Source organism: Elephantulus edwardii, unplaced genomic scaffold (assembly GCF_000299155.1).
Source record: "Elephantulus edwardii isolate Elephantulus edwardi_28Jun2011 unplaced genomic scaffold, EleEdw1.0 scaffold00181, whole genome shotgun sequence".
In the NCBI taxonomy this organism is placed as follows: domain Eukaryota; kingdom Metazoa; phylum Chordata; class Mammalia; order Macroscelidea; family Macroscelididae; genus Elephantulus; species Elephantulus edwardii.
The window spans coordinates 5,968,766-5,979,371 of NW_006399931.1; the positions used below are offsets into that span (position 1 = coordinate 5,968,766).

A 10,606-nucleotide genomic window follows, 5' to 3' on the forward strand; every position below is an offset into this window, starting at 1 on the left:
TACTCAACTCAACGGCACCTAATAACAGCAACTCCAAGAAGGCTGGAGTCCAGATCGTTTCAGGCTCTGCTCCTTCTGCCTTTAGGTGGCCTCATCCTCAGCTCCGGCTAAGCCACCATATTGTTATTGCAACTTGGTGTCATTGAGTCGACTATGACTCCTAACAACTTTCTGAACATATCAGGGTTTTATTTGAATAATCAAGCCCATTCAAGACGCTTGCAGTTCATGATGACGTTACATGTGTAAGAATACAACTAGTAAAGGCTTCAAGTCTGTGACCTTTTAGAAGTATATCACCAGGTAATTCTTCCAGAAGTATATCACCAGGTAATTCTTCCAAAGTACTTCTGGGTGGGTTTGAACTATGAATCTTTTGGTTAGTAGTCAAGTGATATTTGTAACTCTCCAGATTCTTTTTACTTGACTATCCTGCATATATATAATTATGAGCACTCTCTCATATTTATTCTGCTTCATGAGTCCCCAAAGGAGTTCTCATCACCTCATACGTATCTATTTCATTGTCATTTAGTTGCTATTATAACTTTTCCACCAGAAGTTTAGTTCCCCAAAGGCAAGGGCTTTGGTATGTCTCTAGTGGTGTGTGTTCTCCTAGCTCTGGTGCCCTAATGGCAAGAAGCTGCACTGCAATCTCAAAGGCACGTGGTTCAAGACCACCAGCTCTTCCATGGGAGTATGGGAAATCTAGTGGAACGTGCTACCAACCTCCTCATCCCTACTTCCCAGGAAGATGTAAGCTATAAATAATATACAATAAATATTTACTAAATCAATGAATGGAGCCATTCAGTGTCATTATTATTTTACTTTAAAACCAATAAATATTTTAAATGGATTCTGAATTGAAAGAGTAAAAAAAAATCAACATTGTCTATTCTTCAATATTTCAAGGAGAAACTGACATTGTACTAAGGAATAAGGGAGGAAATTAAAATAATGACAGATGAAAACATATTGAGAAAAAGTGACAGATTGAAATTCCCAGTAGAAGGAGACTTATTCTTCTTACTCAGGAAGTTGGAAGAGCGTTGCTTACAGGACTGTCCGCGCCAACCATAATAGCAGTGGCACACAAACTCCATCTTCATGTCTTTAATTGTCTTCAGCACTTTTCCTTGAGAAACCGTGTATCTCAAGCTCTTATTTGGAACATGTTTCTTACTGATGCTTTCAGGCATATGCAGGTAGGAGGAGGACTCGGGGGTTTTCCGAACACACCTTCCATTTTTGTTACAGAGACTTTCACTGCACAGATTGGCTGCAGATGTCACATTAACAATATAATGGCCCAATGACCCCAGAATAGATTTTTGCACAGACAAGCAAGTATCCTGTAAGGGAGGGGTGGGGGGAGGAAAGAGAGAGGAAAAACAAATATTAAAATCATTCTCAAAATATGATCCTCCTATTCAGGTGGTTTGGAAGGAGGAGTGGCATCCACTTCCATAATAGCTTGCCTCTGGAAACCCTATGAACCTGGAGAGAGGATGAAAGGCACCCAAGCGTTGAGGATTCTCCTTCATAGGGTCGCTATGAGTCGCCTGCGACTCGACGTCACTTAACAACAACAACATTCAGGTGGTGAAATTTTGTCATTGTTAAGCATGAAGATGGGCATTCCAAGTGGATTCATCATGTAAATGAGGGGCTAAGCTTTGACAAAATTACATCAACAATACTACTCATAATTGGTTAGGAGAATTATCATCAACCAATTCCATATCACTCTATACCATTTCCAGGTGAAAATGAGTCTGCATTTCCCCAAGTAATACTATCCCTGAATGTTGAGATATTTGCAGTAAGCTCTTTAGGAAGATGACCAGTAATATGAAATTATTTTTTGCAAAATTTAACTGGGAGATATTTTCAGTATTGGTACTTAATACATGTTAATACTGTTAGATGCCATCGAGTCAAATCTGACCCAGTCAGCCCAGGTACAACAGTTAGAAATCTTGCCCCATTCTCACAATCTCCTCTTGATAAGCCGCTCCATTCTTCTGTCTTCTGAGGGATAACCAGTCTCCAGAAGCTGATGGGTAGTATCTGCACTCATATTTTTAGCTTCAGCTTACTCTATTTCTATAGTTTGGTCTGGCAAAAGAACAAACAAATCTATCCTGGAAGAAGTACCACCTGTGTGCTCCTTAAAGGCACAGATGAGGAAACTTTGGCTCAAATATCCTGACTATTCCTTGGAAAAAGACATTATATTTGGGAAAAAGTAGAGGGTCAGCCAAAGAGAGGAAACTCCCCAACAGGATGGACGGACACAGTGACTGCAGCAATGGACTTGAGTGTAGCAGAAACTGTGAGGATGGTACAAGATGGGACAAAGTCTTCACCTGTTGTTCACAGTGATTCAGAGTTGGCATAATAGCATCTGATAATGATACATTTGAATTTCAGTATGAGGCATATGTAGTAGTATGTTGTGTTTTTAAGAGATGTAAACGACACCATGTGGGATACTGGCATACCTCACTTTATAGTGCTTTGTATTAACAAAGGCATGGTCAGCCAGTCCACAGGGAGTGGTTTGGCTAATCCAAAGATGATATCTCTCTGGAGATTGGAATCCATCAGACACTTTCTGATAAAAAGATGGCCTATCACCTTCTGTGCCTTTTACAGCCACTGAAACCTATTGGAGGGTCAGCTGTGAGTCATTTCTAACTCCAGGGCAGTGAGTCTTTTCAATTTAAAGTATTATGGACATATAAAACACATCTCCATGACAAATTTTTAAACCTGCTGGAGGAAGATCAACCATAATTCAGTTGCAACTCAACACGGAATGAGTAAGTGAATGAGGGATTCAACAATGACCATTGAATTCCTAATATCTGGCCATATCTTGTTTTATTTGCTTTTCCCTTTCTTGTTCCTTGTAAATATCATTTTTTTTTACAAGTTGAAGGTTTTGGCTAACTTGCATTGCCCAAGTCTATCAATGCCATCTTTCTAATCACATTTTACAGAGAGCCCCAAAAGTCTAATCTATGGTGTGGGACAGGGCTAATCAACAGCATGTACTCACTTGTGTCTCTGTGTCACATGTTAGTAATTCTTCCAATATTTCAAACTTTTTCAGAATGCTAATGCACACTTCATAAATTACAATACAGTGCACACTTCATATGCATTGGAACAAAAAAAACCCCTCATATGTTGTTGTTGTTGTTGTTATGTGCCGTCGAGTCGTTTGCGACTCATAGCGACCCTATGTACAACAGCCCTAAACTGTGCTCTATCCCGTGCCAATCTCATTGCCTCTGACACACCCGCCCTGATTACCCCAGACACTGAATCAATCCACTTCATAGAGGGTCTTCCCCTCCTGCGCTGTCCCTCTACTCTACCCAGCATGATGTCCCTCTCTAAGGACCTGTCTCTCCTTACAACATGTCCAAAGTATGTCAGGCGAAGCCCCAGAATCCTTGCCTCCAAGGAGCAGCCTGGTTTAACCCTCTCTAGGATGAATCTGTTTGTTTTCTTGGCAGTCCATGGTACATTCAGTACTCTTCTCCAGCACCACAGCTCAAAGGCATCAATTCTCCTTCTATCCTCCCTAGTCATTGTCCAACTCTCTGATGCATAACAAGTGATTGCAAAGACCATAGCCTGTATCAGACGCACCTTAGTCTCCAGAGAGACACCGTTGCTCTTGAGTACTTTAGAGAGGTCCCTAACCGCAGACTTTCCCATTGCAATACGTTTTTTGATTTCCTGGCTACTGGTGCCAAGAGTGTTGACCGTGGAGCCGAGCAAAATGAAGCTGTGAACACTCTCAATCTCTTCGCCATCCATCCTGATGCTACCGATTGGTCCAGTGGTGAGAATTTTTGTCTTCTTGACATTGAGCCTCAGTCCATACTGAAGGCTGCAGTCCTTGACCCTCTGCAGTAAGTGCATGAGGTCCTCCTCAGTTTCAGCGAGCAAAGTTGAAGATTTTGGCTAACTTGCCAAACTTGGGGGTCAGAGGAGATCATTGCAGTGAGCTCACTGTCACTCCCCGAATCTTAGAATATTTGTTAGTCGATTGTTGGTACTGAGAGGGAAAGAAGAAAGGTACCTCCTCAATAAGCAGGTAGCAATTCTAGTGGTGGAGTGAAAAGTGGAAAAATGACCGAGAGAATGCAGCAGGTTAGCGGGGAGCAAGCATGAAGGGAAATGAATGGAATCGACAGCTCTCCACCCTGGATCACAGCTTGTGATTTTACATTTACATCCAAAGGAATGTGTAGCATTGTTAGTGGGCGTGCCTCCTTTTTCTGATTTTGGATCTTAAAGTATTTCAACATACATTTTAAGCCATAATATTGCTATTACTGTTAGATGTCATCCAGTTGGCTCCAATGTAGAATGTTCCTATAAACGGCAGAACACAACGTTGCTGGATCCCATACCATCCTCATAACGGCTGCCATCTTTGAACCGATTGTTGCAAACACTGAAATCAGCCTATCTTGTTGAGAGTCTTCTTCTTTCTCATTTCCCCTCCACCAAGCATGATGTCTTTCTCCTGGGTCTGATGTCTCCTGACATTATGCCCAAAGTTAGGGAGCTCTGGTAGCTTAGTGGCAAAAAGCTGCACTGCAATCCCAGAGGTATGTGATTCAAATCCACCAGAAGCTCTGCTGGAGAAGGAGGGGCAATCTCTTCCTGTACCAGTCAGATCCAGTTTGATAGTATACACAAAAAATAATAAAATAAAGTTTTAAAAAATTAAAAAGACCAACCAAAACAATATGCCCAAAGTATGTGAAATGAGTCTTACCATCCTTGCTTTTAAGAACCCTTCTGGCTGAACAGGTTAAAAATATGTATGATTGGGTTTTTGGAAGTCCAGTATATCACTATTGTTTAATTGGTGCTCTCTATTTGAATAGAGACGATTTTCAATTAATTAAATTATTTTAAATAAAAAACCAAGACACGAAAAACAAATGAAATAAGCACACAAGAAGTTAGTAATTTTCAAAAAGCAATTCCATGCAAAGTAACAATAAAGTTTAATCACAGATTAAGAAGTTGGAAAATTAGATCTATAAATAACTCTTAGAACTGGGTCTTCAAAAAGGAAATCCATAAATCATTATATCTGACAAATCTAATTTGAAAAAGAAATACAAATGAGAAAGAATTAACGCTAAAGGTTCAGAGATGATTTTTTTAGGCCATTTTTAAAATTGAAGTTAAGGTATTATGCTTTCTCATATGCTAATAAGTAGAAAGTCTGATGACAAGTTATAAAACTTGATTTAGTAAATAGATTTAATCAAATTATAGCATTAAACTAAGGAAGAATTTAATTATCACAAAAATATAAACCCAAACATTTTGTGTTTAAATTATTTTTAACTTTTTTAAATTTAATTTTGTTAATTTTAATGAACATTTACAGAGATTTTGGATTTCCGTTCATTCATTGTTGCACTTTTATTCTCTACCCCCACCCCCCAGTTCGCTCCTCTCTTCGAAAAGCAGAAGATAAACTTCTTTGCTGGTATACAATCCTTAAGGATGAGCTCATTTTCATATTAAAAAATTGAGCCAAAGCATAAAAAAAAAGAAAATTAAAAACTGTCCAGCTTACCTTTGAAAGAAATGCACTCTTTATATAAACACTCACAGAAAAGACAGTCACAGGCCTGAACTTACTCAGGAATGTTGGTCAGAAGCCTTAGATCCAGGGGGAGCAAGCTGGCACGAGCTGAATAGTGGAAACCCCTCTCAGAGAAACGCAGCTGATGGTCGGCATCTTGAGATTTCAAGAGAAATTCTAAAATGTCGCTTTGCAATGTTACAAAATATTTCTGTTTTCCATAGGGAGTTGCACTCTTAACCAAAGATCATGCCTTTTTGAGTGTCTGAATCTACCAACAATTCCTTCCGGAAAGATGACAAATCTCCTCCCGTGCCGTTTTACAGCTGCGGAAACCCACTGGTGGGTCAGCTATGAGCTAATTTTAGCTCGATGACAACAAGTTTTTAAACTTGAATGTGCTGTGGTATATAGAAGGCACATTTCCATGCCAAGATTTTACACATGGGACTCACGTGTCCCATGTTGGTGATTTCGTGTCTATATTACCTAAAGTTTCTTCCCATATTTTTTTTTCCATACTGTCTTATAAAAGTCACATTTCGGAGGCATGTTTGGGGTAATTTTCCTTTAAGGTAGCTTAAGTGATAACACACACGAAAAAGTCACATTGGAAATTCTTGAGAGGGCACCTAAAAACAGACATTTTCTAGATAAGTAGAAACCAAGAATCCAAAACTTTACATCTTAAGAAGCTACATGAGGGTAAAAAGATGGAGAAGATAAAGAAGAATTAGGAGCAAAGAACGCCAGTGGTCTCCAAATAAAAATTGAAGGTAGGAAATTCCATGTTGGAAATGCTAGTTACTATAAAACTTCTTTTCACACGACCAGTTCCATGCTGTAATAAAGATTTATGCATTTAATATTTTTCCAAGCAATCTTGATTAAATATATAACTTTAGTGTAAGAAAATTTGCTTCTTGAAACTGGATGACTCCAAGGAATTCATCTAAGTGAAAAACGATCCCAAGGGTTGTACATTGTATGATCTCATTTGCATAACTTTCTTGAAATGATAAAATTGTAGAAATGGAAAATACATTAGTGGTTGCCAGAGCTTAAGGAAGTAGAGATATTTTAGCTGAAATCCCAGCCTGTACAAAGAAATGACTGAAAGTGTGTAGGTAAGAAAGATGACTCAGCTGAAGAAACTTGAAGCAGAGAGGTCTGTCCTTGTGCTTCAAGGAACTTGAAGGCTGTCTGGTTCAGACCTCACTTAACAAGTGCTTATATGAGACCATCACAGGTAGAATTTATTTTGGAGGGTAAACAAGGATAGGTGCGAATGTGGGAGAAAGGAGAAAAAAATATCAATATTTTGGGTGACAGGAAAGGCAATATGCAGTAAAGTGTTGATTGTTATTATTGTTGTTAGGTGCTGTTGAGTCAGAACCAGAACCGATCCATAGCTGACCCTCCAGCAGGTTTTCAGAGGCTGTGAATTGCATGGGAAGAGTGTGCCCATCTTTCTCAACTGGTGGATTCAAACCACTTGCCTTTGAGTTAACAATACACCATCTTACGCACTCGACCACCAGAGATTCCTAAAGCTTTGATTGTTGTTGTGTACTGTAGAGTTGGAACTGACCCATAATTGACACTCTGGCAGTTTTCAGAGGCAGTCAGTCACACGAGAGGGGATGGCCCAGCCTTCTCCCGTGGAGCAGCAGTGGCCTCGAACCATGTGTCTTCGGTACTGCAGCATGGCTTCTTACCACTAGGCCACCAGTGCTCCCTTAGACATTCATGAACTTACATTAACTCTAACAATAATTGTAATTAATTTTATAAACCAAAATGTGAGTGACTGAATGAAGAACTTATATGATTTGTAAAGTTTCACTCAAAATAAATAAGAAATAAAATGAGATAATCAATAGTCATTTGGCTTTGGGGTGAAGAAATTAAAAACCATCTGGGATATTTTTGAGATGCTGGCAGAGAAATATGTCTTACCTTTGATTCTGCATAGTCATATCCTCCCCACAGTATGACTCCTGCTGCCCCCAGGGCGGCGCTCTCGCCTATTGTGTGCATTAAGTCTTCCTGCAAGAGAGAAGGCTTAGCAGCAAAGTCAGGCAAACTACACTTAGTCACAGACATTGCACAGTAAGACTTGACCCTTCAACCATGGTCAAGAACACATGGTAGAGAAATGCTAACTCTCCTTGTAAAATAAAGGACCATAAAGCAGAACTGGAAAATGCTGAGAGAGATTTAAAAGAAATAAAGGAAAGGGCAGACTCAGTCTTTTACTTTTACTGAGACTCAGTCTCAGTACTTCATATTTATTTGACAAATATTGATGAGGTGTGAGGCAATAGCCTAGAGTCTGGAGATTTCAAAATGAAACAGAGCAAGTCATTACACTATAATAAATTAAATACGTGTTGGCTGTTGTTGCTGTAAGTTGCCCCAGAGTCGACTCTGACTCACAGCGGTCCCGTCTGTGTAGGTAAAACTGTGCTACATCGACTTTTCAAGGCTCTGAACTTGTGGAAGTTCATTGCTATGTCTGTCTCCCCAGGCACTTCTGAACGGATTCCAGTTACCAAACTTTAAGCAAATAGTCAAGCCCTCATCAATTTGCACCATCCTGGTACCTAATATATCAATCCTGATACTTATTGTTTACTCATCTATTAAAGGAACTTCTCTTTATTTTATTTTCTTCTTTGTTTTCAATGTTAAATTGTATTGATTCACAAGATTCTCATTATGATAATCCTGATGTCTCAAAGGTTAATCGACCTGTATTGCTTTTTTTTTTCTTTTTCCTTATCTGTGTTCTCTAGTTGAAAGCTTATATTATTGCTCTGAGATTTAGTCAATAAATAGTATATATTTGAAATATTTTATTTCTTTTATTTCAATACTTATTCCACTGAATAAATTTTAATTCATCCTAACGAAACAAAAAAAAAGAATCACCCTCTATCACTAAGATGTATTGTTCAGAAGAGGGATACAACTCTTCACGGAGTAAGTGTGGGAAGACTTCCAGGAAGAGGTAAAATTTCAGTAGAGTCTTTGAGAGTAGAGAGTCATAATGCTTTGGCACTAATCATTCAATCACAGTGGTAAATTCATAAAGGCGAAAGTCTCCTGGCCCCACTAGCCCAAACATGCAAAGCATAAAAACAAACACAGTAAAACTTAGATGGTTAATAATTTATCCTAAGCTCTATTTCGCAATGGTCTCAATTTGGAAAATTGCTGCTAAGCTTGCATATTGACAAGGCTGATTCTGAAATTCCTCCCTGGTTAAAATTAATCTCGTTGTTACATAATTCAATTAAAATTGAACAAGTGTTCTTCAGGAAACTTCTTTAATCCTAAACTGTAAAAACCCAAACATTCTAAACACCTTCTTGTCATTGGCCCTGTTTCAGAATTAGCTTGACATTTGAAGAAACAGGTGCCTTTAATAGTAGTATTCAATACTACTTCAGACATAAATTCCCAAAAATACTTTCCCTAGTCATAATGCTAAATTTCCATTTGTTATGTGGGTGACTATATTCTTACCTGTGACAAAGCTTCAACACTGTGTAAATAAAATGGTCTGGAAAAAATAAACACTGGCAAAGCATAGTCACGTGAAGCCATCTCAGCAACTCTTGTGGCTTCTCTAATGCGATAATGAACGAATTTCAAAGCATTTGCACTTGACTTCAGTATTTTATCCAAATACACTGAGAGATAAAGGGCGCTGCTTTTTCCCCACAGCCACTGGAGCTGGTCATTACGGGACGTTTCTTCACCTGGGCAATTACCTGTATAGTTCTGTGGATTTATCCTAAAATCATAATTGTAGCAGTCTGGATAGAGATAAAAGCCCCATAAACATTTCGGCCTCATTTCTGAAGCCAAAGTCAGAGTGGTGTTCATGAAATTCCTTCCAGCACTTTCAAATTCCTGTTGAGCAACTGTTCTCACCCTTGTTTCATCCCAGTCTGGATGCTGACTCCTAGTGAAAGCAATGGAGTAGTTTTTATACACTATTCTACTGCCCCAGTTCCTATTCCATTGAGGTTTCCAGTTTTCCCAGTCAATGACAGCAAGTCCTTCTGATCTCCACCAAGGGATTACCTTGGCAATGTCATCAGCGGCTTTCATAAGGTGCTTAGAGAGACTCATATTCTGTGGTATGCCTCCATTAAAAGCTTTTCTGTCATTGGAAAAATAAGGGTAATATCCTAATTCATTGGGATAAAATATGGCAATGCTGGACCCGCTTTGTGTCTCTAATGGATTTGCTATAATGTTGAATAATTGCAGATGGAGATCCACGTTGAAGAAGTGCTTACAGTGCATGGTAGGGGCAGCCCAGAAAATGCTGAAAGGCTGGTCCTGGACCACCGGAGGCATCGCTGGTTTGGAGACAGGGTGAGTGAGAAATCCCGCTGCCACTGAGTTCATTTCATACATGATTAAAAGCCTCAGCATCTCCAGCCATGCCACCCACGGGCTGTGCATGGTTTGTATCCTTCAGCCTTGCAACGCCTTCCTTTAAAATAAGAAAACATTTTTAAAAAATCACACGTCCCTGCATCATAAGATCCCCTAGTTTTATACTAAATAGATAACAAGTAAAATCATGACAGTGTTTAAGCTGTGCTTCAAGGAATATGACAAAATTTTACAAATATTTATGAGCTTTACTGATTACTATTCTTGATTTACAGCTTTAGTTGAACAAATTAAATGTTTCATTTCAGCCAAATATTTTAAGGGAAAAATAAGGGAGTTTTCTAATCCCTAACTTGAAATGTGAAAAAGAAGAACCACCACAACCAAAAAAAAAAAATCCAATGAAAGTCTAAAAAATAAAATCTAATGAAAGTCTAAAGTCCAAAGTCTGGTACAAATTTCCAGCTGTGTAAACTCTACCTGCTAACTGCACTGGGTTTAATTTCTTGTAACTCCAACTTTATAGATCCAAATGGGGCTGCCTTTGCTTATAAG

The 10,606-nt window shown here is 38.9% G+C and overlaps 1 pseudogene; it reads right to left on the bottom strand.

Annotated features, from left to right (window-relative positions):
• Window positions 1–902: 902 nt before the first annotated feature.
• Window positions 903–10,117, bottom strand: LOC102871137 (annotated as a pseudogene).
• Between the last annotated feature and the right edge of the window lie 489 nt (window positions 10,118–10,606).